Raw genomic sequence first — 27,784 nt, 5'->3', positions numbered from 1 at the left:
AGGTGTTTTGACAGGTACTGCCAAACTGCTGTCCAGAATCGCTGTGCCAACTTGTATTCCCATTATCAGTGACCCATTTTCCTACACCAGTGTTAATCTACAGTATCATCATTAGTCAAATATATGAGTAGAAAAGTAACTTGCTGTAGTTTATATTTCTTTACTTGTATTGTTCACATTTTTAAATTCAGATCCCAATTATAAAGCTGCTAAAGAGGCAAAAAACAAAAAACACACAAAAAAAGAACTGTCCCCCCCCCCCCCCCGCCCCAGGGCACCTCATTCAGTAGCTGGTTTTGCTCCACAGGCTTCCCCCTGGGTCTTGAAGCCAAGCACAGGGGCAGACACACAGCAAGGTGCTGGCTAAGCTGAAAAATGTGAGCTTTGTGTCCCCATTCTTTGCTTTTTGTGCTGAGACTATGGTCTTTCAAAAGACCGTCTGTCTCAAGACTGGAAAAATTATATCTCCTTTAGGCAGAGGCCACCTGATGATGAAAGATCTTGGCTCAAGGGAACTCACTGAAGTGAAGATCTGTAGAAATCAGAATGTAAAATTGCCAGTTTCATGAAAAGCAACCCTGACAGCAAAATGCCTTGGATATCTGGGCCAAAGATCACCCAAGAGCTTAAACATCCTGTGTAACAATTAAGTAGGAAATTATGAGGTTTCTTTTGTAGTGCCTGAATTTTTGTTGGCAGTTCTTTCTTCCTCCCCCATGGCTGTCTCTAGGACTGATGCAAATCGACTTGAGCATCTACTCAAAGTACTTTGGTATCACTATTGTCTATTCTGCCCCAAAGTTTGGCTAGGCTAATCCCACAATTGGGTTGAAAGCTTACAATGTGTTAGAGGATTACAAATAATGGCTTGTCTGGCTTTAAATCATAACATGGTATTTCACAACACTGTTAATAAAGTGCTTCAGTTCTATCTTTAAAAAATGGACTTTATATTGCAGGTAACCATTTACTATTTTAAAAAGAGAAAAAAAAAAGAGCTGAGCATGGGGGTGCATGCTTATAATCCCTGTGGCTTGGGAGGCTGAGGCAGGAGGATCTCAAGTTCAGTGACTTAGCAAATTTAGCCTCAGCAACTTAGAGAGGCTCTAAGTAACTCAGTGAGACCCTGTCTCTAAATAAAGTATAAAAATGCCTGGGGATGTTACTCAGTGGTTAAGCACCCCTGAGTTCACTTTACAGGAGAGAGAGAGAGAGAGAGAGAAAGAGAGAGAGAGAGAGATTTACTTCCAATTTAAGGAGGATATTGAGGATTGTAGAGAAGTGATGCTTTGGGATTTAAATGCAATATAGGGCAGAGGAATGAGGGCAAATGCTGGTGAAGTTCAGAAGGCAACCCTGTTAAAGAGTGGGAAGATAGCTAACAAAACTATTCAAGCCATAATATCTTTTGAAGAGTCCACATCAGATATCTTCTCCTCCTGGCCCAGCACATGGCCTCAGTGAATGCCCTTGGTATGTGGCTGGTACAACCCCTTAGCGAGGGATGACAGCCCAGAGGTGATGCTCCAGGCAGCCAGTTGGGCTGTTCTTCCTCCAAGATGCTCTCATGCCTCCTCTTCCATCAGCTGTTTCTCTTTGGGAGCAGGAGGGAATCTAGATGCATATGAAAATATATTTACATTCAGGCATGGTGGTGCACACCTATAATCCTAGCTACTCTGGCAGCTGAGGTAGGAGGATCACAAATTCAAGGCTAGTCTGGGTAAGTTAGCAAGTCACTGACTCAAAATAAAAAATAAAAAGGACTGGGGATGTAGTTCAGGGGTAAATAACCTTGAGTTCAATCCCTAGTACCATGTAAACAAACAAACAAAAAAAGCAAACAAAAAATTGCAGACAGAAAATACAAATGAAATGTCTGTGATTTCCAAGGGGGAAATCATATTGGTAGGTTTCTAGATGAAACAAGATTGGTTGTGAGATAATTACTAAAATTGGTGATGGATACATAAAGGTGATTATACTATTCTTTCTAGTTTTGTTTGTATTTGAAAATTTTTACAGTAATTTTTTTTTTTTACATTTTATGAGAGGAAGGGAGGGAGGGAGGGAGGGAGGGAAGGAGGGAGGGAGGGAAGAAGGGAGGGAGGAAAGAAGAAAAGGAAACAAAGGCAAGCAGGCAAACATCCTTTCTAAAAATCAAGGTGAGAGAAGCTAGAAGCATCCTACAGAGCATTGGGCTGGTGTTCCATACATGGTTTCTGATCAACAATTATGGATAACAGTGACATTGACCAGAACAATGGCATGTGAAGAGAAACTGGCAGGAGAAACTGAAAAAGTGAGTAGATAGAAAGTGTTCTAGGAATCTATTCAATCAACAAGTACTTCCCGTGATTCAGATGTAGGTGGCCAAGGACCATAATTTGAGAAAATCTTAATTGGTTAAATAATAGCCTCATTTTTAGCTTCCCATTAGATTCGTTTTCTTTATTCTAGCAAGGCCACTTTAACTGCAGGCATGAGTAATTAACCAGCCTTCCTTCATTAGCCCAAAGGGTTTGAAAAGCATGATGATAGGTTAGGTAATTCCCAAATGCTAACATACCTAATTCCTGCTGTCCCAACATAACTATCAACACTGCAATTTTCTATAATTCATAATAATTCTCTGTATACATCAGGCTAAAGAAGCACCAGATTGTTCAGAGACTTAATGCAAAAACTGGAAATAATTGACAAAAATAAAAGGACAGGAAAATACTGCAAGCTCTTTGCATCGATAAAAGCATTTATATAAAGAATGTTTGCAGAAATTACCTGATTATATCACAACTGGAGCAAGTTATTAATGTGCTAGCCTTTCTCTGGCAGGTCTAGGGAGCCAGGTCTGATTCTGGGAAAGGGATATGCCAAGAATGTTCTCTGCTGGGTCGTGGTTTCTAATTTTGGATCAAGTCATGTAGTCTGTGAGACATTTCAGAGCAAGGCTATAGGAAAACACAATCTCTTTTAAGTTTATGGAATTTTCCTTAACGGAGGGAAATTTGGCAATACCTATCTACATTACAGATGCATCTGCCATTTGACCCAGCAATCCCACTTCTGAGTATTTTCCTACAGACCCAACACCAAGTGAGATAACACTGCTACAGTGACTGTCATGACAGATAATTGGAAAGAGCCCAGTTGCTTGGCCCATCAATAACAAACTGGGTAATAAGCCGTCGTCATCCCCACAGTGGGCCATGTAGCTGCAAAAAGAAAAAAGAAAGGAAGGAAGGAGAGGAGGGAGGGACAGAGGGAGGAAAATTGAGGAGCATTTCTACAGAAAGGGATCCATGCTGTCAAGAAGAAAAGGCACTGAAAAGAATATATAAGAAAAAGCACTAAAAGAGAGGAACAGCCCGGAATGGGGGTGCATGCCTGAGTCCCAGCTACTTACTTGTAATGCTGAGGTGGGAGGATCACTTGAGCTCAGGAGTTTGGGACCAGCCTAGGCAATTCAGCAAGACACAGTATTTAAAAAAAAAAAAAAAAGAAAGAAAAGAAAAAGAAAAAGAAAAAAAGTAGGGGCTAGGGAAGTGAATATAAATTCTTACTTGTTTGATTTTACATAAAGAAAAGCTTGGTACTAGGGGTGTAGCTCAGCAGTAGGGCTCACTGAGCTCAACATACAGTAGGCACTGGGTTCAATTTTCAGCCCCATAAAAATAAATAAATAAAAAGCTGGAAGGAAATAGTAAAACAGTTAATTATACACAAAATAATCACAGTAGTTTTTGCCTAAGTGGAATATTTTTGAGAGTGAAAAGATCACTTTTAATAATTATACCAAGACAAGCACAGGTTGGGACTGTTCCAGAGAAACTAGTTCCTATGGTTCCTACCTAGAGAGGTTGGGATGAGGGTCTTGGGGGAACGGAGTACCTGGAGACATGTGGGAATGAGATTTCTCCACTCTGGAATAATGTACATGTATTACCTGTTGAAAATGAGAAAAAAAAATTCATGAGTGCTTTGGTCATTTTAAGATTTGTTGCTGGATTGTTTTTTCTTTTTTTAAAATTTGTTCTAATTAGTTACACATGACAGTACAATGATCTTGACATATCATACATTTGAATCAGATGGGATATAATTTCTCATTTTTCTGAGTGTACAGGTTGCAGAATCACATTGGTCATACAGTCATGTTGCTGGATTTTAACAGTCTGCATTGATGGGTGAACATTTAATGGTTTCTGAACTCCTTGGTGTAAGTGATTAAAGGCAAGAGAAGAACATGAATGAGTGCAGAACTACCTTCTCTTAGGTGAGTTTTCCAGAACAGCTTAGGATTTGAACCTTCATTTGTGTATCCTTCTAGTCAGCCACTCATTCAGCTTTCAGCAAATATGAATTGACTTTTTATGAGCTGAGCAACTATGGAAGCACTGAGAACTCTGGTGCTGGGAGCAGATCTACATCCTCCTGAGGAGCTCTTGGTCTACTGGAAGCTACAAATGAGCACACAGAATATAAGAACAGTGGTGGGGCCAAGTGGCATTTGCCAGAAAACTGGTAGCAGGCACATGGGTTTCCTCAAGGAGATCGCTGGCCAGTTGAGGAAGTGAGTGAATGAATGAATGAATGAAATAAGATAAAGTAACCTCTTACATACCTTCCAAATCTGCAATTCACTTGTTATATGACACACTTGCTTCTAATATTTTGGAAGAATGGGAATGGATCAAATGCAAATAACTTTGCTTGGTTAAAGAGAGGGTTTGGTTTATTTTGAATATATAGGGCATTTTCTTTGAGAAAATTTGTGATGTATATGGGATAATGGAGAGATAATGAAGGTACCTGATGGAAAAAAAATTAGTTTATATCTTTTGAAAAAGTCTTTACAGTTTATAAGGCAGGGGGAAAAGAATTAATCCAACAGCAAAATTCCTGTTAAGGACAGATAAACTATTCAAGAAAATACCTTAATGATACAGACTATGGGGTTGATTTTGGAGAGTGTTAATTGTTTCCAAGTCTGAATGTTTCACAGATCTAGCTCCCATAGGGACACCAGCTTCTCTGTCTGCATATAATTTTTACAAAACTGATAATTATTTATAGCAATTTATACAACTGACATATAATTCCACTGGGACTAAAGTGGCAGAGTTGACAATAAGCTTGCCAATTATGTATTATTTTGGGCCCTTCTGCATAACTTTTTTCTCTGACAGACTAAAAATTATCTTCGTTTAGTCTTCTTCCTTTTCGTGATATTTTTTCCGCTTCCACTTTTGAATTGAACTTGGGCAGCCTCCGCTGGCTTAATTTAGTAGTTACCACTTTGGGACCATCACCTACTCAAGCACGGACTCGCCTCTCCATTCATTTTATCAATGGCATCGTCTGAGCTAGAAATAAGTGCTGATGAAAAGCCAGCTAAGGAGAACCTCATACAAAGTTTTAAAATTGTTCATCTAAGCTCTGCATATTAATAGTTTTTGAAAATGTTTTTCTGGTCACCATTTTATTAAATGTTTTCTTCCCTTGCCTTCTGCAGAGGCTCAGACCTCCAAGGAGCTCACAGAATCAAGGAACATGGGGGTGCTAGTGGGCAAGATCCACTCCAGAAATTCATTTGGCCAGTGACAGTGTGAAGGCCTAAAAGATGGGGTGATTTGCTTTACAGCACAGGGCATGACCATGGCCAAGATGGGGGTGCTCTGCCCACTCTGTCCTCAATTGCTCTTCTGCCCCTACTGACAGGCTCACTGACCCCCTTCACTTCCCCATCCCACCTGCAAGCACCAGGGCAAGATGAGGTCTGGGTTTCCTATTTTCTACTCAAATCAAGCTGCCCGTCTGGTAAAAAGGAAGCGTCCCATCTTTACTAATTTCCTAGGATTATTGTAACAAGGAACCATGAACTGGGTGTTTAACCACCGAATTTTTTTTTTTTTGTCTCACTGTCCTGGGGGTGAGATGTTCAGGACAGATCAGGTGTCCGCCTGGTTGGTTCCTTCTGAGAACTACAAGGGAGAATCTGTTCCTTGCTTCTTCCAGCTTCTAGTAGCTCCAGGAATTCTTTGGCTGTGGTGGCATTACTCCAGTCTCTGCCACTATCTTCACATGCCCATCATGTCTCCCTGTGTGTGGCTTTGCCTTCTCTCCCTCCGTGTGTGTCCAAATTCCCCCTTTGTATAAGGATATCAGTCACACTGGAGTATAGGGCCTATCTAAGGACCTAACTTGATTACTCTGTAAAGGGCCTATTTCTGAACAAGGAACTGAAGATTAGGACTTCATGTAATTTCGGGAGATACAAAATTTAATCTATGTTATGGTTTGAATCTATGTTCCCCAAAAGCTCCTGTGTTAAGGCAGGAATGTTCAGAGGTGAAGTGATTGGATTATGAGAGTGGACCCTAATCAATCCTAATCTGAATGGACTGACTGTAGGCAGGTGGGGCATGGCTGGAAGAGGTGGGTCACGGGGGTGTGCCCTGAAAGGGTTCATTTTGCCTGTGCCCCCTTCCCCCCACCCTCTACTTCCTGACCCAACTATGAGCTGAGCAACTTTCCTAAGCTGGACCCGTCCTCCATGATGTTCTGCCTCACCTTGGGTCCAGAGCGATGGAGTCAGCCATCTATGGACTGAGACCTCTGAACCTGTGACCACCAAACTTCACTTCCTCAAAGTTGTTCTGGCAGTTATTTTGGTCACAGTGGTGCAAAGCTGAAAAAAACAACCTGTAACACCATCTAAAGCCCCTTCTCTGTTAACTGACCTCCACAACTACCATCTGACAGTGGTGAACACAGAGAAGACAAAGGGTTAAGAGGAATCTTTCCAAACTGAGGTGGAGTTCTAACAATTGAACAGAGAATAGCTTAAATTTGAAAGTGTTATTATTGATGTTGTTTCTCTTGTTATCTAGTTTCAACATTCTCTCTGACCAAGTTTTCTGTCACTCATTCATTCATTGAATATGGGCCAGGCACTGTTCCAGGGGCTAAATATACAACAGTCAATAAAACAAAAGAAATTCCAATCATCACAGCTATGGTTTGGGTGTGGTTCAAGTGCCTCTTAAAGTTTTGTGCTTTGGAAGCATGGTCCCCAGTGTGGCAATGTTAAGAGGTGGTGGGATCCCGTAAAAATGAGGCCTACGATGATTGCAAGTTCAAAGCCAGCCTCAGTAACGTAGTGAGGCCCTGAGCAACTTAGTGAGACCCTATATCAAAATTTAAAAAAATAATAAACAAATAAATATTACCAGTGGGAAGTCATCAGGTCACTGGGACATACCCTCAGAAGGGTTTCATACAGTTTTTATGGGGCCCCCATCTCTCGGCTCTTTGTCTCACCATGTGATCTCTTCCTCTCACACACACTGTGATGCCAACGACCATGAAGCCTACCCCAGAGATATGCTGATGCCAGCATAATGCCTTTAAACCTCCAGAACTCTGAGCTAAATAAGTTTATCTTTAAAAAGTTCTCAGCCTCACGTACTTTGTTACAGTTACAGAAAATGGACCCACACCCTCATACAGCTTATATTCTAGTTGCAGAGAGAGACATAAAGTAATTACACAGTTATGCCAGATTATAATGAATACTATGAAGAAAAATAAAGCAAGGAAGGGTAAGAGTGCCAAGGAAAAGACTATCATTTTAGGTTAGGTGATGAGGGAAGAGCTGAGTGCAGAGGTGATATATTAGAGCAAATATATACAAAAGGTGTGAGGAAGCCAGTTCAATATCTAGAGGAAGGATACTCCAGGAAGGGGAAGAGCAAGTACAAAGGTCCCCAACTTAGAGCATGCCTGGAGCAGCTGAGGTCCTGCAAGGAGGCACACAGGGCCTGAGCAGAGGGAGTAGGTAGGGGAGAATCAGAAGGTGAAACTGGGGAGGGTTGGAAGGTGGAAGAGGTACTCAAGACCACTGATTTTGTGGGACAGTGTAAGGACTTTGTCTTCCACTCAGAGAGAGATGGCTCCAGTGGTTTTGAGTAGGACTTGACATAATCTGATATGCATTTTAAAACAATGCCTCTGGCCACCTCACTGAGAACCGACTCCAGGGCACAGAGTGGAAGCAGGGAGGTCAAACAAGGGGCCACCATGGTAACTGAGAAAGGAGGCAATAAGGACCTGGACTAGGGAGATTAGAGGAAGGGGTGGAAGAAGTTTCATTGTAGAATCTGGGCATATCAGGAAGGTGCAGCTAATCTTTCCCAACGGAGTGGCTACAATCTGTGAGAGAAAGGGAAGGGTCAAGACTAACTTCCAGATGTTTGCCCTGAGCAAGTGGAAGGAGAGATTTGCTATCCATTAAGACATGAAAACCCAGGATTTCAAACTCAGTTTGGAACCAGTTAAGTTTGATTGGCTTGTGAGACACCCAGTGGAATTGCCAAAGTGCTTCTAAGTAGTGTGTTGCTTTAGGACAAAACAGACCTCGCGACTACACAATGCCAGCCCCCACTCCTCCTGGATATGAACCATGGTGTTTCCCTCCCCTTCCACTTATTCCTGCCCCTAAGGCTTCTCTGGCATTTTTCTCATTTCTTGGAATGTCATCTCAATTCCTTTCTTCCTTTCTAAATTCACTCCGCCCTTTGTGTTCACTTTTTCATTCCACAAACTCTGAGTGGCTTAGTTTTGGTGGGAATCTGTGAGCTTCTCAGCAACTTTTCTCGGCTCCCTTCATCCACAAGGCTGTCCTCTGATTGCAACTCCTGATCAAGCGCTGGCTGCCTGGAACCATCTGTGGCATATAGTCTTGCTGTCATTTAACAATCTGAATATCATGTTCTCTGATAAAGATGAGAGCTATCTGCACGGAGCACCCGGTACATGTTTCAATGACTTTAGGTGGGGTTGAATTCACAACTCTGGTTCATTTACTTTATCTACAGAGCCTTGTTCTCTGGGGCACCTCCAGGCCCATCCCCTAACTTCCCCCACCTCTATGGGCCCTGCCTCTCCCATGCTGGGAACAGAGGGACAAGAGAAAAAAAAAAGGGGGAAGGGAGGATCTATCTTGTCAATATTGGATTCTTGACTTTGGACTATTAGTGGACTATTAGCCTTTGATTCTTTTCTGGCTCACAGCCCTACCCTCCCACACCCAGTTAATTATTAGCATTTCTCAGAAAGGTTGCATGGTGTCAATAAACAGTATTAAAAATGAAAATGGAGACCAATTCAATTTAACAAAGTTTACTTGAGCAAGAAAAACTATTCTAGAGTCAGGCAGCATTCTAGTCAGAAGATGGTTCAGAATGTCCCCCAACACTTACAATGTGATGAAGTACTTTTATAACCAGGAAAACAGGAAAAGGTGTACAGGGATTGTCTGATTGGTGCAGTGTTCCCAGCCCCCTTATTTGATATAATTGGGCAGTGTTTTAGTTCAGCTTTTTCACTGCTGTGACTAAAGGACCTGACAAGCACAATTATAGAGAAAGAAGAGTTTATTTGAGGGCTCATGGTTTCAGAGAGCTTAGTCCATAGAAGGCCTGCTTCATTCCTCAGGACTAGAGGTGAGGCTGAATATCACGGCGGGAGAGAGTGGCAGAGGGAAGCAGCTCACATCACTGTGATCAAAAAGCAGAGAGAGACAGACTCCACTCCCAGACACAAATATATACCCAAACCCACACCCCAATTCCTACTTCTTCCAGCCACACTGTACCACTTCAGTTACCACTCAGTAACCCCTACTAGGGATTAAATTACTAATTGGGTCAAGACTCTCACAATCCAATCATTTCTCCTCTGAACCTTCTTGCAGTGACTCACACATGAGCTTTTGGGGGACACCACAGCTAAACCATAACAGGCAATCTTTAGCTGGAAATTGACTGAGGGGTCTGCTGCTGTGATTGGCTGAGACTCAGTTGCTTAGCTACAACAGTGTACTCTGGTTAGGTTACAATGTGCTTGCACCACAAGCTAGGTTGTAAGTTTGTACTTACAAAAATCCCTTTTGGGTTGATTCATTGTTGAAGTATGGAGGCCGGTTTAGATCAATTCATTTCAGTTCAACAACAGTATGAATTCTGGTCTTAAGTTGATTGAGGCTTGAATTTTGACATCACTACCTCTGCTTGACAACATTCAATAAGTCACTTAAATCCAATCATTCTCATTTTATACAACTCTAGAATGATATACTCAGGATTTTGCAAAATATTCATATATCAAATTACACAGCGCCAGATACAGAAAACTGGCCCAAGGAATAAATATCCTATTCCCTAGGACATTCTGAGATTCCTGTGCTGGGGTTTGGGCTATACTAATTTTAGTATGATCAGTTCCTTGCTTACTGGCCTTGGTCAATTCCAGAAGCCAGTGTCCTGAGGACTCTAAGTGAGTCTAGCTTCAGAGATGTGCCCCAGAGAGGTGGAGGACTGATATTTCCCAGGGACAACTAGGGATGAGAATTCATATGAGAGAGTTGCAAAGGAGCTATGGGGATTCCATGTGAACCTCCTTCAAGGCTCTTGGATGATTACCAGTGGACTGATTACCCGTGAGAAGCTCTCTTGGCTCTTGACCTGCACTCCTCTTGCCTGAAGTAGAGTATGTTCCTGTGCTTCAAAGAAACCGTATGTGTGTACGTGTGTATTCCTGCATGTGTGTGTTGCAATCAAGGAGATAGAGAGATAGAGAGTTTGAAAAAATGCTAGTAAAAAAAGAGAAAGAAGCTTTTTTAATAGGGACCCTCTAACAATGCAAGACATGCCAAACATGGCATCACTTCTTATGTATTGGATCAGAATTCAAGACTAAATCGACTTTAGAGCCAAACGGAGGTAGTACTGTTGCAGAATAGTCCAGATATCAGGAGGACAGAAAAGTAGAGAGGTGGAAAGATGTTCTATGGCAGATCTTCTCATCATTTCTGTTTCCATTTGTGCTTATTAGGCCTTCTTAATTTTCCTTTTTTTTTTTTTTTTTTTGATGCCTTGATGGTTAACTCCTTTTCATATTCTCTCAAGGTTGCTGACCCCTTGTTTGGGTTCCTCTTGCTCCCTGACCTGATTAGTCAAGCAAAATGCCTTTGTCTGGAATTGGACCTGGATTCTCAGGATTGCTCAGGATTTCCTGTGACTGCTACCAAGGGCCTTAACTTTGCAGGTTTGGAATTCACGCATCTTAGACTTAATCTTTTAAGTTTGTACTTGTTCATGGTAGATTCTGAAAAAATATCCCTTGAATAGTTAGCACACAATCAAAATCATTTTGAATGAAGTCATAGTATAAGAGACCCAGAACTGAGAAGAAGCATAATTTGATTGAAAAGAACTCTCCAAAAGTCACTCAATCCAGCTTTCTTGGACTACCAGATCTTCTCAATAAATATTGGCTGAAAAAAAAATGAGTGTCTCCATGAATTTATAAATTAGCCAGAGGACACAGAAGTCTTTCCTACAAAATTCACAAGGGTCCACAATTGTGCATAAACACTACCCCATTTCTAGCCCACTTTACTTTTTCAGGTTCTTTCTTATGTTGAGAATAGATTCTTCTTGTGATTGTCTGACTTCTGAGGATGCCTCCTCTTGTACCTTATAGAACTTCACATATAAAGAGATACTTGTCATGAGTCTTCTTTTCCAAACCAGGTTCTTGTCCTTAGCTCACAGGACAAGATTGCAGATTCTTCATTTACTGATGAATGATGTTTCTGTCAATACATGGACCACAGAATAAAACATGGTGATGAGCTCTGTGCAGGCACAGTGGTGCCATTACTGACCTTATGTGGCTACCATGCTCACGTAAAGGTAGCCTGTGATTCCAAGTGCTGTTTTAGTAACAACATTATACACTTAGCTCAGGTAAAGTAGTCAGTCAATTCTAATCCCTTTAATAAAAAAAAATCAACTTTTCCTCCTTGATTAAAAAAGCAATATATGTTGGGCACAGTAGCGCACACTTGTAACCCCAGCAGCTCGGGAGGCTGAGGCAGGAGGATTGCGAGTTCAAAGCCAGCCTCTGCAACGGCGAGGTGCTAAGAAACTCAGTGAGATCCTGTCTCTAAATAAAATACAAAATAGGGCTGGGGATGTGGCTTAGTGGTCGAGTGCCCCTGAATTCAACCCCCAGTTACCTACCCCCCTGCAAAAAAAGCAATACATATGATTATGGAAAACATAAGCAAAAAATATAGTAAAAATAAAGGCAAATTTTTAAAAGTCTGTCCCCTGATTCTGAATTAATTATAGCTAATAGTTTGGTATGTGTCCTTACTAATTTTCACATAAATCAACCACATGCTAAATCAAAACATCCATGGAAGGATCTAAGCCATGTGACAATGTCTCTCTTCTTCCTTTTTCTTTTCTTATCATTTCTCTCCTTCTCTTTCTTCTTCTTTTGTGTTCCCAGGGAAACTAAAACAATTTGTAGCCATGATTATTTTTTTAAATGTTTCCCTGTTGAACTTAAAACACAGGTAAAATCATTAATGCAAACTTAGGGACATTTATTGGATTTTGTGTATCCATTATTTACTTGGCATTTATTATTTGGTTTTAATTAACCTACCTACACTTATGGATCTGATAAGTATGCTTTCAATCTGATATGCATGCTTTCTCAACTTCATCCATGTTATTCATACAATTGTCACTTTGTCCACGGCCAAGAGCAAAGATCTAATAATCTCCCTCAAGCTAACACAATGACTTTCAAGTCCAAAGAACTGATCATTCAGCTAGTTATAAATCAGCTCAACAATATTATTATTCTTTCTTCTACAAGAAGATCATGGGAAACTCTATAATGTATTATTTTCTATGAAGAAAAGGAGTTAACTCGATATGACATGATCCGAATAATTTTATGTGACAATATAGTGAGAAGAATAGTTTCTTCTGCTCTATGACAGTGAAGGTGGGCTTAGACAAAAGGTGAGTGTGTTAGTCCACTTTCTATCACTATAACAAAATACGTGAGCTAATTAACTTATAAAGAGAAAATGTTTATTTTGGTTCATAGTTTTAAAAGTTCAGGTTCAAGTCCATGATTGGTTGGCCCCATTACTTTGGGGGCTGTGTTGAGACACCATTTATCAAGCTAGGAGCAAATGGTGGAGCAAAATCACTCACCCTCATTGCCAGAAAGCCAAAGACAGGAAAGGGCCGGATCCCACTATCTCCTTCAAGGGCATTCTTCCAGTGACCTTAAGACCTCCCACTAGACCACACCTCTTAAATGCAATATATTTTTAAAAATGCCCATTTAATGCTATACTTTTTAAATGTCCATTTTCTGAGTACTTATGAAGAACTTTAAGCTCTGCCATGGAAGAGTCTATCTGAAGGCTATGACTTCCCTGGACTTGAATCATCTGATATGCGATTGTCAAATTTGGCATATACAGGCTTGTTCTCGTCAAAGTAGCAAGAGCAAATCAGAACCTCATATCCCTTTACTCTCCCTTTCATATAAGGCACAGAGGTCAAAAGTCTCCAGATTTGCAGAAGCTAACAGATAAATATTTAATAGGAAAGAGCACTGGGTTAAAAGTCTAGGCCAAGTTCTGCCTGGTCAGCAGCCTTCACCTTTGTCCTATTCCACACCCCTTAAACATCTCAAATCTGCAGACTCAACCCCAGTCTGGCCTCTGGGATCAAAACTACCTAGAGCGTTAGCAGATTTATTCCAATTCTCTGACACTGTCTTCTGGCTCCTGATTTGTTATTTTACACCTGAAAATGAACCCCATCTTTGGCCAGATCATTGGGTTCCAGTCTTATTTCTTAAAACTCGAATGTGCACTTTTGTCTTTTGATAACCACTTTAGTCCCTGTGGCATTGAGTTTCTGACTTTCTAAGATCAGACATTCTCCCAGGGACAGGAATACTGTCCTTAAAATGGGGCTCAGTGGTTGGGGGTCTGATACAAACAGACTATCTGCAAGAATAATCTCTCAACCTCACCTGCTCCCAGTTTCTTCTCTAAAGTTCCAACAGCTTTGAGAATACCCCCTCTTTCTGTAGCCACAGCTTTCAAAGACTTGACTCTGTTTCTTAGACTCTACCTGCTCTCTGCAAAGACTTTTAGTGTGCCTATTCCATTCAAGGTGGTTCTCCCAGTTCCGGGTACTGATCCTGTGGTATGACCCATCTGACAGAAATCCAGATCATGCTAGCGATGTTCCAAGACAGGAGGATGCAGAGAAATTGTTCTTTCTCATCCTGGCTCTTCTGTCAATTGACTGAGTGGCCTCACACAAATCACATGATCTTCTTGAGTCTCTTCTCCCTCCTCAACCTCAGAAAGGGACATTTCTTATTCTAAAGGTGCTAAATGGGAGGTGGGTATATGGTTTAGAAATTATTCTATATCGTCTGCAATTTGAGAATTCTGCTAGTGCCACATTTTCACAAATTTTCATGAATAAGATGGAAGACTTTTTTTTTTCAGTGTTCAAATGCATACACCCTTGACTTATGCACAATTCAGCATATTTAAAACAAAACAAAGAATTCAGTGGCCATAGGCTGCCAGCCAAGACCATCCCAGGGAACTTTAAGTTCAAGAGAAGGGAATGTGGAATGAGTACTCAACTACTTTTGGCTCCTGAGCCAGGTCTCCTCAGAGATTCATATTCAAACATGCATTCCAGGCAGCCAGAATCAAAAGATCACAAGATAACACTGCTATTCTTCCCCCCTGAGTGTAATCACTTCCCACAAATATACGAACTCAGGAGAAATCAGATGCCCACCGGTGGCAGCAGGGAGGAACAGGGCTGGCACCAAGGACAACATGCTTCTTGCTGGGGGTCTGCCTTTGTCCCCAGGGTGGTATGCATGTACCAGTGCTTCCTTCTCCCTGTTACTTGCACGTACACGCCCTGTGTTCTGGATGACAAGGACAAGTTCCCTGCCAAATCTGCTTTGGTTTGGCAAAGCTGTACCCTAAGCACATTTTGGGACAAGGAGAGGAGATTCTTTATGGAACATCTCAATTTTCTATTCTGGACATTTTGAAAATAAATTCTTACTACTTATTTCACTCCTTATATCTGGATAATTTTATAGATTTTTGCTGATAGGCCAATAGGGGACATAATTTTCTATCTGTAAAAACTAGCAAAATAGATTTGCTTATAAATACATATTTCCATTTCTTTGACCAGCAACATAATGTATTTGCTATTTGTTTTCCAAATCTGGAAAACTGAGTTTATTTTTAAAAATCAACAACTACAAAGCCTTCATATGCCCACCAGGAAATGGGGTGCTGGATGGTCATCCCACTGGCTCACTATAGGTCCTGGGGGTGTCCTGCACTAATGTGGCATGCATTAGAAAGAACACATTCCCATCATTCACAACAGTCTTGCTAAATAGTTTGAGCTAGAATTGGTCCTATTTATCAAAGGAGGAAATTAAGGCCTGAAAAGATTGAAGGGCTTGTCTAAGATTTCATGATTTGTTATGACAGAAACAGAATCTGGTCCCCAATGTCCTCTGCTACTCTCATGAGGACCCATAGCTCTGATAAGACTTGTGCCTTCCTCTTCTCTCCAACCCTAGGGGATACATTTCCACGCATTGAATATTGGTGTCCACCAGGGACCTTTCTTGATCACCAGACAGCCCCAAACCAAGTGTTGCCTCAGCTACATGATTCCCCAGGGAAATGCATAGAGGACCACAATCATAGATTATGCAGAAAAGATGGAAAGAGGGAGGTTTTTATCTTCCGTGTTGCCAAAACATGTCTACATGCAGAGGAAGGAATCAGATAGTCCTTCAAAAAGGTACATGTTAGAAGTCCATCTTGATGCCTGCAGGTTCCCATTCCAGAAAACTGGTTTTCTTACCCATCACTCATGGTTGAGTGACATGAGCAAGTCAACAAATCTCTCTACACCTCTGGGTCCTCATCTGTCAAATGGGGAAACAAGAAACTCATACACAAGGTCATCACAAGGGTGAATTGAGACAAAAGCACTTTGTAAATAGTAAACTTCTAGCACAATGCCACCATGATTGTTTTTAGGTCATTAGAGTGTGGAATATAAAAATAACAGATGGTTTCTGCTTCCTCTTAGAAGAGATTATAATCTAGGAGGGATATACACATGGAAATGTTTTGAAGGTGATTGCATTCTTAAAGAACTACATCACTCAGAATTCACCTAATTCAAGTCTAATTTTTCTGTAGACACACTCACAAAATAAAGAGGAGATAGATTCTCAGAGTATGTAATTCTATACTCGCTGTAGCATATTTTTGTTTTAATGATGCTTTAAAAATGTACTGGCATTATTCCTTTAATTTTGCAGAGTCTTCTCCTAAATTAATTGCACTGTGGATAAGGCCAGGCCAGTCCTTCTCTATCATATCTCACATAATCTCATGTCACGTACAGGTACTAACAGGTAATGATATCAGCATAGGATAGAAAAGATGTTAAGTTATTAAAACAATGAATGTTTCAAATATCCACTGTCACCAAGATGACTTATGATAGCCTTCAGTCCTCATTCATGCCATGGTTTACCGCCATTCACCCAAAGCTTACAGGAATTTATTACCATAGTATGGGCTACCAGCAGACAAAGATATAAGTGTGATATAAGTGTCACCAGATCAGTGCTCTGGCTTTGTTATATCACTCTGGACAAATCAAATACATTTGGAGGAATTTCCACTACTTCATATGTTGCCCATTCAGTGATACTATTTAAAATGTGCACAATTCAAATTTACATGAAAATTGAATGTATTCTTCAAATGACCTCCAAGTCTGCGGAATAAAGGTGGGAACCACTGATTTGGGATGGGACTGGCTTATCGAGGAATATATTTTGAAAGATGGACATTTTGAACATGTTGAATAAAAACACATTTTTGGAAATGTTTGAATAGAAAGTAATTTGGAATGTGTTGAATAGAAGACACATTCTAATTATTATACTAGGACAATTCTTTGGTACCACTGGAAATCGCTTACTTTTCGAATCAATAGCTCTGATTGATGCACTTTTAAAGGACCTTGGATCCTTTCCATTGTAGAAAGTTCTGCCATAGTCACCCTTTGGTTTTCACTCTAAGTCAAAAATAAACATCCACAGAAGGGGAACAAGGCCACCCTCAAAGTGTGAGGATTTTTGTCTGAAATTCCTGAGGTGCTATGATTTAAACCTATGTCAAGTTCAGCACATACATTATGTAATATTTTTCAATAACTAAAAGTAACCAGTACTATTTGACCCAAAGAAGTCTGATGCAGCAGTTATATCTTCAGTTGCCAAAGGCTACATTAAGTCCTTTTTGGTGTGTGTTTGAATAATGGAATAGACAGTTTAGGTTGCTTAGCTGAACACAAAGCACATTTTTATCCTGAATGAGCAATTAGAAATCTGGACTTCAAAACAGAGACAAAATTCCTTCTCTGCTTCAATTAGCACATCAACCAGTTAATCAACAAATATTTATTAAGTTCCTGCAATGGGAACTTTGACTTCCCTATTTAATAACTCATGACAGATTCTCTAATATCCTGTCAAAGAAAACATTTCCTCTACCAAATCATGTTAAAGCACATATATTTCTCCTTTTTATTTGAACTAGATAAAGGTGTTTCACTTTTTTTCTCCCATAGGGATGGTTTATTCAATCCTATGTTCTAAGATCAGCAAAATAAATTTGTGTTTCCAAGTTAAACAGCATAGATTCAGAGGATAAAATTACCCAGCCCACCATTCCCCAAATCTTGTTTGTACATCAGAAGCACATGGAATGTGTGTGTGTGTGTGTGTGTGTGTGTGTGTGTAAAATTGAATGCCAGTTAATTTATCATTAGTCCACAGAATTTCACTGGGGAACTACCAAATTCATTTTATAGTCAAGGAAATTGAAAGTCACACAATGTATGCAACAATTGGGACAAGAGACCCCAAACCTCCTCCCAATTCACTGTCCTGTTTTATCTTGACTGAACCTTGCATTAACTTCAATAGTCTCTAGGTTCAAAGGGCTAAATATCTCTGAATGAAGTTCTAAATAGATTTTTGGACATACTCATTTTTTTTCCCACTAGATCTCAACTTTAAGCACACATTGGTTCTCAAATTCCTTAGCAGCAAGAACTTTTATTAACAGTGAGCAGTAGCACACGACCATACACACTCACCTCTCTATATCATGGGGGTTCCACATCCTCTGATTCAACCAATCAGAGATTGGAGGGGGGTTCATCTATACTGAACTTTTTTTTTCTAGTCATTCTCTAAATAATAGAATATATTATTAATATTCTGTAAATATTGACATAACATTTAAATTGTATTAGGTAGTATTGTAATCTAGAGAGTATTTAAGATATGTGGGAGGATGTGCATTGGTTATCTGCAAATACTTCATCATTTTATATAAGGGACTTGAGCAACCTTGGATTTTGGATCCCTGGGAGTCCAGTCCTTTGTGACTACCCAGGGAGGTACTCACACACAAACCACAAAGACCTAGTTGCATCCCATTTGAAGCCTGTTAAATCACTTGGTATTTCCTGAAGGCTCATTTTGTATGAACCTCTGTGATAGGCTTTCTATGAATATAAGACTTTTAAATGGAAGCGTTGCAAAGGAATTTACAGTCTAATTGAAGAGAGAGGACCCCAACATATAAGAACATAATACATTTGTGCAATATGAACCTCTCCACTGGGGTATATTAGTCAAAATAGGTTAGCTGCTATAACACAGACTTCTGGATGTGTAATAAATTCCTGATGGGTGGGTAGTTCTCCAGGTAGCAATTCCGGGTCTTAGTCTCTTTCCATCCTTTAGCTCTTCCATTTTCATCTTGCAGTTTCCGAGGCCATTTGACCCCTCCACCCACCCCTCACCCCTGCAACCACCCCATTAAACTACTAGCAGGGTACTTGAGTCATTTTTGTTTCATTTCACTTTCCATTGGCTAGAATTCAGTCTCATGTCTCACTTAACTTCACAGGAGATAGGGATACTCCAGGCTGCAAGAGGCAGTAGATAGAAAAGAAAGTGATCAGATGCCTCACAAAGGATTTGGGTTTTCTTATCAGTAAAAAAGAGCATTGTGGCCAGGGCAGTGGCACATGCTTGTAATCCCAGTGGCTTGGGAGGCTGAGGCAGGAGGATCAAAGGTTCAAAGCCAGCCTCAGCAACTTTGTGAGGCCTTAAGTAAGACAGCAAGACTTTGTTTCTAAACAAAAGAGCTGAGGCTATGGCTCAGTGGTTAAGCACCCCTGGGTTAAAAAAAAAAAAAGCATTGCAAATTGTTATGATTTGGATGTGAGGTGTCCCTCAAAACTCATGTGTGAGACAATGCAAGAAAGTTCAGAGAAAAAAATGTTCGGGTTATGAGAGCCTTAACCCAATCAGTGAATTAATCACCTGATGGCAGGTGAATTAATCACTGAAGGCAGGTGGGGTGTGGCTAAAAGAGGTGGGGTATTGAGGGCATGGCTTTGGGGTATATACTGGTATCTGGAGAGTGGAGTCTCTTTCTCCATTTGCTGATCACCATGTGAACTTCTTCCCTTTGCCACATTTTTCCACCATGATGTTCTACCTCACCTTGAGCCCTGAGAAATGGATCCCACCTTCTAAGGACTAAGACCTCTGAAACCATGAGCCCTCAAGTAAACATTTCCTCCTCTACAATTGTGCTGGTCGGGTCCTTTAGTCACCAGCATGCATGGGGAACCTGAATACTCTGTTTCCATTGGAATGAGAGGGTCATGTAGAGAAGAAGTGGGGCTAAGGCTTATATTTGTCCACTGTGGCTTGTGGTGGCCTTGAATGGCAGGCTAAGGAATCTTAGCAACATGTTAGGTCAAGACCAAAGACTCTTTATCTAGATTTAAAGATGGATAAAGACTTCTTAAGACCAAGTCCTAAATTTTAAAAAATTTGTTCTTTTTAGATATACATGACAGTAGAGTGTATTTTGACATGTCATACAAACATGGAGTATAACTTCCCATTCTTGAGGTTGTACATAATGTGAGGTTACACTGGTCTTGTATTCATGTATGAATGTAGGAAAGTTATGTCTGATCCGTTCTACCATCTTTCCTAACCCATCCTCCCTTCCTTCCCTTCATTCCCCTCTGTCTACTCCAACGAATTTCTATTCTTCCCTCCCACTCCCTTGATTGTGTGTCAGCATCCACATATCAGAGAGCACATTTGACCTTTGGTTTCGGGGGATTGGCTTATTTCGCTTAGCATGATATTCTCCATTTCCATACATTTACCAGCAAATGCCATAATTTCATTCTTCTTTATGGCTGAGTAATAACCCACGTGTATATATATCGCATTTTCTTTATCCATTCATTCATCTGTTGAAGGGCACCTAGGTTGGATCCATAGCTTAGCTATTGTGAATTGAGCTGCCATACATGTTGATATGGCTGTTTCACTATAGTAGGTTGATTTGAAGTCCTTTGGGTATATGCTGAGGAGTGGGATAACTGGGTCAAATGGTAGTTCCATTCCAAGTTTTCTGAGGAATCTTCATACTGCCAAGCCCTAATTTATTCACTGGGCATTGTTCTGTACCTAGTAGTCACTCCAAGCTTTCCTAGAAGATAGCAATAAATTACAGCACTAAGGTATTTCTGTCTTCTGTGGTCATCACAGGAGTTTATGATTGCATCTAACAATTTTTGGACTCTGGATGAACTTTCAATGAACTATTTATAGTGTTTTAAAATGTTTAGACCCCCAAATAAAAGCAGCTTGCTTCATGAGCCTCTCCCACTGACTCAGTCATAAGGTGACTCTACCTCCAGGAAGTCCCCAAGGGCTATCTTTGTAACTCACAGGCATTCTGTGCACTAATACTCCCCTTGCCTCCTCTTCTACTTTTCTTTTTTATTTTTTTAAATCTTATCATGTTTTGGAAAATCAATACATAAATTCAACAAATGAAAGCAAATAAAGAATAAATAAGCCATTATACCATGTCAAAGCCTTTTCTAATGAAATGCAATATGTACAAGTAAATACATAAAAATGTCATTTGATCCAAAGAGAACACAGCAACTTTACCAGTCTGTTTGCTCTGTGATTTTTTTTTTCGGTAGGGATTGAACCCCAGGGCTTCATCCATGCTAGGCAAGCGCTCTATCACTGAGCCACATCCCCAGTCTCCTGTGATATTTATTAATCCAAGTGAACCAGTGGCTACATAGACACTGTTAGGTTCTCTTCCCAAAATCCAGGGGAAAGAAAAATCTCCCTGGACTGTGTGGTGACTACCCTCCTGTGCATGTCTCCAGTGGAATCACAGGAGACAGGCTTCCCCTTTGCAGCCAGGCAATGAGATTCAGCTTTATTGACAGACTTGACATTAACACAAACACAACAAAACCTTTTGTGGATGCGTGTGCAGGATGCAGGTGGCCTAGAAAGGATCATTTAGAAAATAGATTAAGCACCGGAAAGCCCATTTTTGTAAAAGAGTGTAACAATAAGAGTTTTTTTTTTTTTTACTAAAAGTTTGTGCACACCCACAACCTCTAATATGGTAACAAAATTCTGTTGCCTCCCCTTCCTGGCATTACTATATTGTCCAGAAAATTTAGGATGCAGACATTTTCTGAGAATTCTTTTTTTGACTCTACCTGTCATGATCCTGACATGGGCTTCTACCCAAGGCCAAGGTGTAGAAGATGACAAGGGATTCTCTGGCCAGATGGAGTAGTACTGGAGGTACCACATGAGAAAACATAATATATGTACATTTACACACAAGCACTTACATACAACGTGTGTGTGAAAGCTGGATTTATATATTTACATTCGACGTTCATATACATATATAATGCATTTTTCTGATTCTGCAAATAATGATGCTTACTATAAAGAAAAACCTTGAGGAAACACTAAGGACAAAAATCATTCTTTATATATTCTTCATATACATATTGTACATTCTTCATGTATATACATATATATGTCTCTCTCTATATATAGAGAGAGAGTCAGAGAGGGATGATATAGATGTTTGCTACAGAGTGGTGGGTTACTTTGTAGTCTCCTTCCTTCCTTCCTTCCTTCCTTCCACCAGAGATTGAATGCTGGTTTCCCACTGAGCCACATACCCAGTCTTTTTAATTTTTTATTTTGAGACAGGGTCTCACTAAGATGTTTTGGGCCTTGCTGAGTTGCTAATCTTCCTGTCTCAGCATTCCAAACAGCTGGGATTACAGGCATGTGACATGGTGCCTGACTGTCATCTGCTTTTTTAAGTCAACACTGTGTCATGAGATTTTTGCCCATTTCACTGAAAATTCTTTAAGGACATGACTAGCAAAAGCCAATATGAACACACCACCATTTCCCCAACCATCTCATGTTATCAACCACTGTCGGGGGTTTTAGCCTCCGTTCCCTCCTGACCTGCGAGAGAGATGGGTAAAACACGCCCTGACCAGGATGAGCCAAGAAAGGGAAAAGGCTGACTGGCCACCCACACCCAGCCCTCCCTCGCCAGAGGACAATCAGATGTGCCAGGGAGACCAGTCAAAGCAGGATCTCGTTTAATGAGAAAACACACACAGCTAATATAATATACAGGAGCCAATCAGGATAAAGGTGAGCAGGGTGGGGAGAGTTCACCTGTATACCCATAATGGGAGACAGGAGCTGTCCGTGAGGGCAGAAGGGTTCTGAGCCTACCCTAGAGGTGGTCCGATTCTTCATCACAACCCACGGCAATGCTTTCTGGCTAATCGCCAGGTGTTCTCTTAGCCACATGTGGCCCCAGGACTGGGAAGCGGGTAGCAGCCAGCAAGTTAGGTTTCCTCTTTTCTGATGCAACATGCCCCACATGTTACATCATGCCCTACAGACCATCTTAGTTGTTTCCAGTTTGAAGTGTGTTATGGTTGCATATGAGGTGTCCCCCAAAAGTTCATGTGTGAGACAATGCAAAAAGGCTCAGAGGAGAAGGATTGGGTTGTGAGAGTCTTAACCCAGTCAGTGAATTAACCCCCTGATGGGGATTAACTGAGTGGTAACTGAAGTGGTGGGGTGTGGCTGGAGGAGGTGGGAACTGGGGCTTGGCTTTGGGGTATATATTTGTAGCTGGTGAGTGGAGTCTCTGCTTTCTGATCATCATGTGAGCTGCTTCCCTCTGCCACACCCTCTCACCATGATGTTCAGCCTCACCTCGAGCCCTGAGGAATGGAGCTGGCCTTCTATGGATTAAGACCGCTGAACCGTGAGCCTTCAAATAAACTTTTCCTTCTCTGCAGTTGTTCTGGTTGAGTCATTTTGTCACAGTGGCAAAACAGCTGACTAAAACGTAGTGTAACAGGGGGGAGTCCTGTCAGTTCCACAGCTTGTGAAGCTTGTCCTGGATGCCTGCAATGATTCCCTTGGGGAAACTGCCGAGATTAGATTTGCTTTCAAATATTGTCTGTCAGTGGCTGGAAGGGGGTGTACTCTCTAGTTGTAGCCAGAAGCCCCCTCATTCTATATGCTTTATTTTAAAGGAAACATACATCACTTCCTGATTTACCTTCCTGGTCCCAGTTTATACTAATTTTCTCCATGCAATTAGCAATAGCTCCATGCTAGGGTTCTAGTGTGCCCCTGAAAAATAATTTATGTGTTGAAACATTAGTTTCTCATTGTAGCAGTGTTGGGAAGTGGGGGTTAGCAAGAAGTGCTCAGGTCTGGGAAGCAGAGCCCTCAAGAATGGACTAGTGCCTCTGTGTGAAGGAGTCCCTGCTCTTGAGGCACTGGTTTAATTACTATGAGACAATGGGTTGTTGTCTTGCCTCTTTCACAATCATCTGTTTGCCCTTCCACTGTCCATCAGGATTTGAAGCTGCATGAGGTTCTCACCAGAAGCCTAGCAGATGCCAGTGGGTGCTCTTGGATTTCCCAGTTGCCAGAACCAGGAACCACATAAGTCTCCTTCCTTTATAAATCATTCAGTCTCAGATATTATTTTATAGCATGAGAAAATGAATGAAGTCACTCCCGTTTTCAGTCTTAAAAGTGTTTGCACTTGGAAGATAAATGACACAGTCACCATCGGATACCCTGCCTGCTTTGTTCCTGTGGGTTACTTGCCAAGGAGGTATTCAAGGTGACAAGGCCTACTCCTGCCCACTGCAGGGCAATGAGCTACAGAGCTGAAGACATTAGGAAGAACAGCTGAGCTCTTAGATCTCCTTAAAGCTGCACTCCCAGGACACTAAGCACATAGAGTGTGTAAGGCCTCCTACTTTCCAAATACATACATGTGACAGCATCATTCTTACTGAGATTGGTGGAAATTTGTTTTATATTATGTGCATGGCACAGATCTGGTCTGTATTTTTTATTTCAGTAATTTGAGTATAATTATATGTCTGTTTTATTTGTAGTTTCCTAATAGCATTAGCCACACAATGGATAATTCAGTTAATGACACAGGCTCACTGTCTTGAAGACATGTCAAAAATCTTAATAAAATCTGTGACAATTCTAATGCATAAAACTTCCTGCTTAAAAGAAGGGACAGTTGGATGGTTGTATTTTGAATGCAAGCACTGAAATGAATATTTTGTTATATTTTTTATCTGAGTAATCAATCTAGCATTCATTAGTAGAAACAGTTCTATTTTTTTATTTAATATGAAAGGAATAGCACCAATGATTCCATCCTCCAAAATGAGCACTGTAAACATATTCTTCCCTATCTTCCCAGACTTATTTTTAAGTATTATAAATGCAATCCTCAAATAGATATAGAGCTGGCTCACCCCATCTCCTCTGCTGATGGAGCATCTCTTTCAGAGAGAGAAATGGAAGATTGGGTTGGCCACACCTTTCCTCTTGCATGTCCTCCTTGGATGTTCCTCTGATTGTGGTTTCCAACTTTGTGCGTGTTGCTCTGTGGCATTCTGAGGTGAAGTTTCCTCCATCTGGAGCCTGGGAGAGTGTTGGGTGGGGAAAGAGGGCTGAGGTAGGTCTCCTTTCCCCTTTAAGACTTGAATCTTTCAATATCGACAAGAGCAGCACACCAGACTGCAAACTGAAGGAAACTGTAAAAAAAAAAAAAAAAAAAAAAAAGACAAGGACTTGTCCATCAGTGCCCACATCAGTGTTGTTCACAGCAACCAAAAGGTGGAAACAACCCAATGTCTCTCAACAGATGAATGAAGAAACTAAATGTGGCATCTTCAGGCAATGGAATACTATCCAGTCTTTAAAAGGAATGGAATTATGGTACATGCCTACAACATGGATGAACTTCCAAAACATGCTCAGTGAAATAAGCCAAGCACAAAAAAGCAAATATTGTATGACCCCATTTATATGAAATATCTAGAGGAGTCAAATTAATAGAGACAGAAAGTAGGGCAGAATTTACTGGGGCTTGAGGGAGAAGGGAATGGGTAGTTCTTGCTTAATGGGATAGAGTTTCAGTTTGGGATGATGAAAAAGTTCTGGAAGTGGATAGTGATGATGGTTGCACAACACAGTGGATGTGATTACTGCCACTGAATTGTACACTTAAAATGATTAAGATGGCAAATTTCCTTTTGGTACCGGGAATTTAATCCAGGGCGCTTAACCCCTGAGCCACATCCCCAGCCTTTTTCATTTTTTCTATTGAGACAGGGTCTGTCAAAGTTGCTAAGGCCCTCTCTAAGTTGCTGAGGCTGGCTTTGAACTCATGATCCTCCTGTCTCAGCCTCTGGAGCCACTGAGATTACAGGTGGGTCCCACCATGGTTACCTCCTCATGGCTCACCTGTCTTCACCCTCCTTATGAGGATGCTCAGACAGATGTCCCTCCACTCCACTCTAGTTATCGTCCTCTATTTGACTCCATGCTCCTGCCATGCCAGCACAGTCTCTACTTGTTCTAGTGACAGTTCATAAGTTCATTTCTATCCCCAACCCATCCCAGAGGATGTGCTCTCGCTCCTGGCTTCCTCCCTCCCTGACAGGACCCCAATTCCTGTTCTAAAGTTCCTGGCTTTGTAAGATGGGAAGACGCCGCATCACACGACACAGATTACCAAAGAGGTTTCCGCTTTATTACAAAAGGCTGTGTGTTTACATAGGTCTAAGAGAGGTAGCAGGGGCTGAGGTAGATAACAGGTCGCCCGTTTATTGGCAAGCTCTTCCATATGTCAGTTCCGGAGCCCAAGAAGTTAATTCTAATTGGGGCTAAGGCTTCCCATCAGCACAATTTGAACATTGGCACTGGCGGGAACGTTTCGCGCCAATGAAAGAAACAAAGAAGAGAAGGAGGGTCGTTAGATGCCATGCTGGGGTTTTTTCTCTGGGGTGCGGCTGCCGTTATGTTTTCCCAACAGGCTTCCTCCAGGTGCCCAGTGCTGGGGAAGGAAAACCCATCCTGGGAGCCAGATTGGATGCATGATCCAATGGAGGTTTCCCTTCCACCGGGAGGATTTTTGGATTAGTACACTTATTAGAACAAAAATATCTCCAAAACACAAATGTTGATTATTTCTCCTGGAGACAATAGTTTGTTTGTTTCTGGGTCTGGGGACTGAACCCAGGGCCTCACGCATGCTCCAGTACTGAGGTACACTACCAGCTCTGCTTTCTTCTTATAAAAAGAAGGGAAAGAGTGAAGGTTTTTCTTTCTTTTTCTGTCACATAACCATAGAAGCTTTCAAAAAAGAGTTTTGACTGGATCAAAGTGAAGACTCAGATATGATGAAATGTGGAGATGTAGAGAGTCCCAGTGTGTGGGAGGTTAAGGGACACTTGGGCAGCTCTTTAGCCACAACCCTGTCTGGGTTGTGCCAATAGCCCCATGGGAGGAACGTGAATCCTGTCCACACCTTGAATTCTGACATGTGCAGATGTGTCTTAGGGGTTTAGAGGGCCCTGCCAGATGCAGGGATTGAGCACCAGGTCCCCTAAAGGACCATAGGTGAGGAAGAAGGAATGAGTCACACTTAGAGTGGATTGGGCCCTGGGCACTGACCCTGTGGAGGCTGAGTCGTGCCTCCCCTGCCCCCGCCATGGTGGTGTCTAGCACTTCTGGAAGGAAAATACTTGTGAATAATTAAATAAGGATGATTTCCCTGGAGTTTAAGGCACCAAAATATGAACCTGATAACTAGCTGGTTCAGAGTAGTGAAGAGTTTCTACAGAAACTGCAGATATCTGGAAGCCAGTAGTGATGGAATTGGAAAGGGTGGGACAGACACTGAAAGGCCCTTGGAGGCTGTGAGTGGCTGCATCACATGGGCTGTGGGACAGATGGCCTCAGGGGGGTGGGCAGCTGATGGTTGAGGGATGTAGAACAGCAGAGAAGCCCCCTGGAGCAGCTGGGCTGCTCCCATCACCCCGCCCCACCACACCATGTCCTCAGAGAAGCCAGCCAAGGAGGTGGCTTCTTTCAGTACCTACATTTCGAGCCCAGTGGTGACACAGAGAAATTGAACATCCCTCTGGTGATGTTCAGGAGGATCATTGTAGGGCATAATGTAACTGTGGAGCATGTTGCATCAGAAAAGAGGAAACTTACCTTGCTGGCTGCACCCGCTTCCCAGTCCTGGGGCCACCTGTGGCTAAGAGAGTACCTAGCAGTTAGCCAGAAGGCATTGCCGTGGGTTGTGATGAAGAATTGGACCACCTCTAGGATAGGCTCAGAACCCTTCTGCCTTCACAGACAGCTCCTGTCTCCCGTTACTGCCACTAGGATGGGTGTAGATGTAAATTCTCCCCACCCTGCTGACCTTTATCCTGATTGGCTCCTGTACATTATATTAGCTGTGTGCGTTTTCTCAATAAAGGAGATCCTGCTTTGA

General features: G+C 41.5%; 1 long non-coding RNA gene across 3 annotated transcripts; it reads right to left on the bottom strand.

Moving 5' to 3' along the window:
* Positions 1–268: 268 nt before the first annotated feature.
* LOC124075581 (uncharacterized) lies at positions 269–27,784 on the bottom strand. Of its 3 annotated transcripts, none has more exons than XR_009224405.1 (6): positions 27,502–27,784; positions 24,750–25,031; positions 4,267–4,460; positions 3,892–3,946; positions 3,407–3,457; positions 269–1,614 (listed from the first exon to the last, which is right to left on the bottom strand). It is a non-coding gene; the product is annotated as an uncharacterized LOC124075581 (long non-coding RNA). The 3 variants fall into 3 exon arrangements; XR_006846102.2 differs by lacking the exon at positions 4,267–4,460 and adding an exon at positions 2,782–2,951; XR_006846103.2 differs by lacking the exon at positions 4,267–4,460.

Source organism: Marmota monax, unplaced genomic scaffold, assembly GCF_021218885.2.
Source record: "Marmota monax isolate L192 unplaced genomic scaffold, Marmota_monax_Labrador192_F-V1.1 WCK01_AAM20220418_F8-fsc00113, whole genome shotgun sequence".
Lineage (NCBI taxonomy): Eukaryota > Metazoa > Chordata > Mammalia > Rodentia > Sciuridae > Marmota > Marmota monax.
This window is presented reverse-complemented; position numbering and strand designations above follow the sequence as displayed.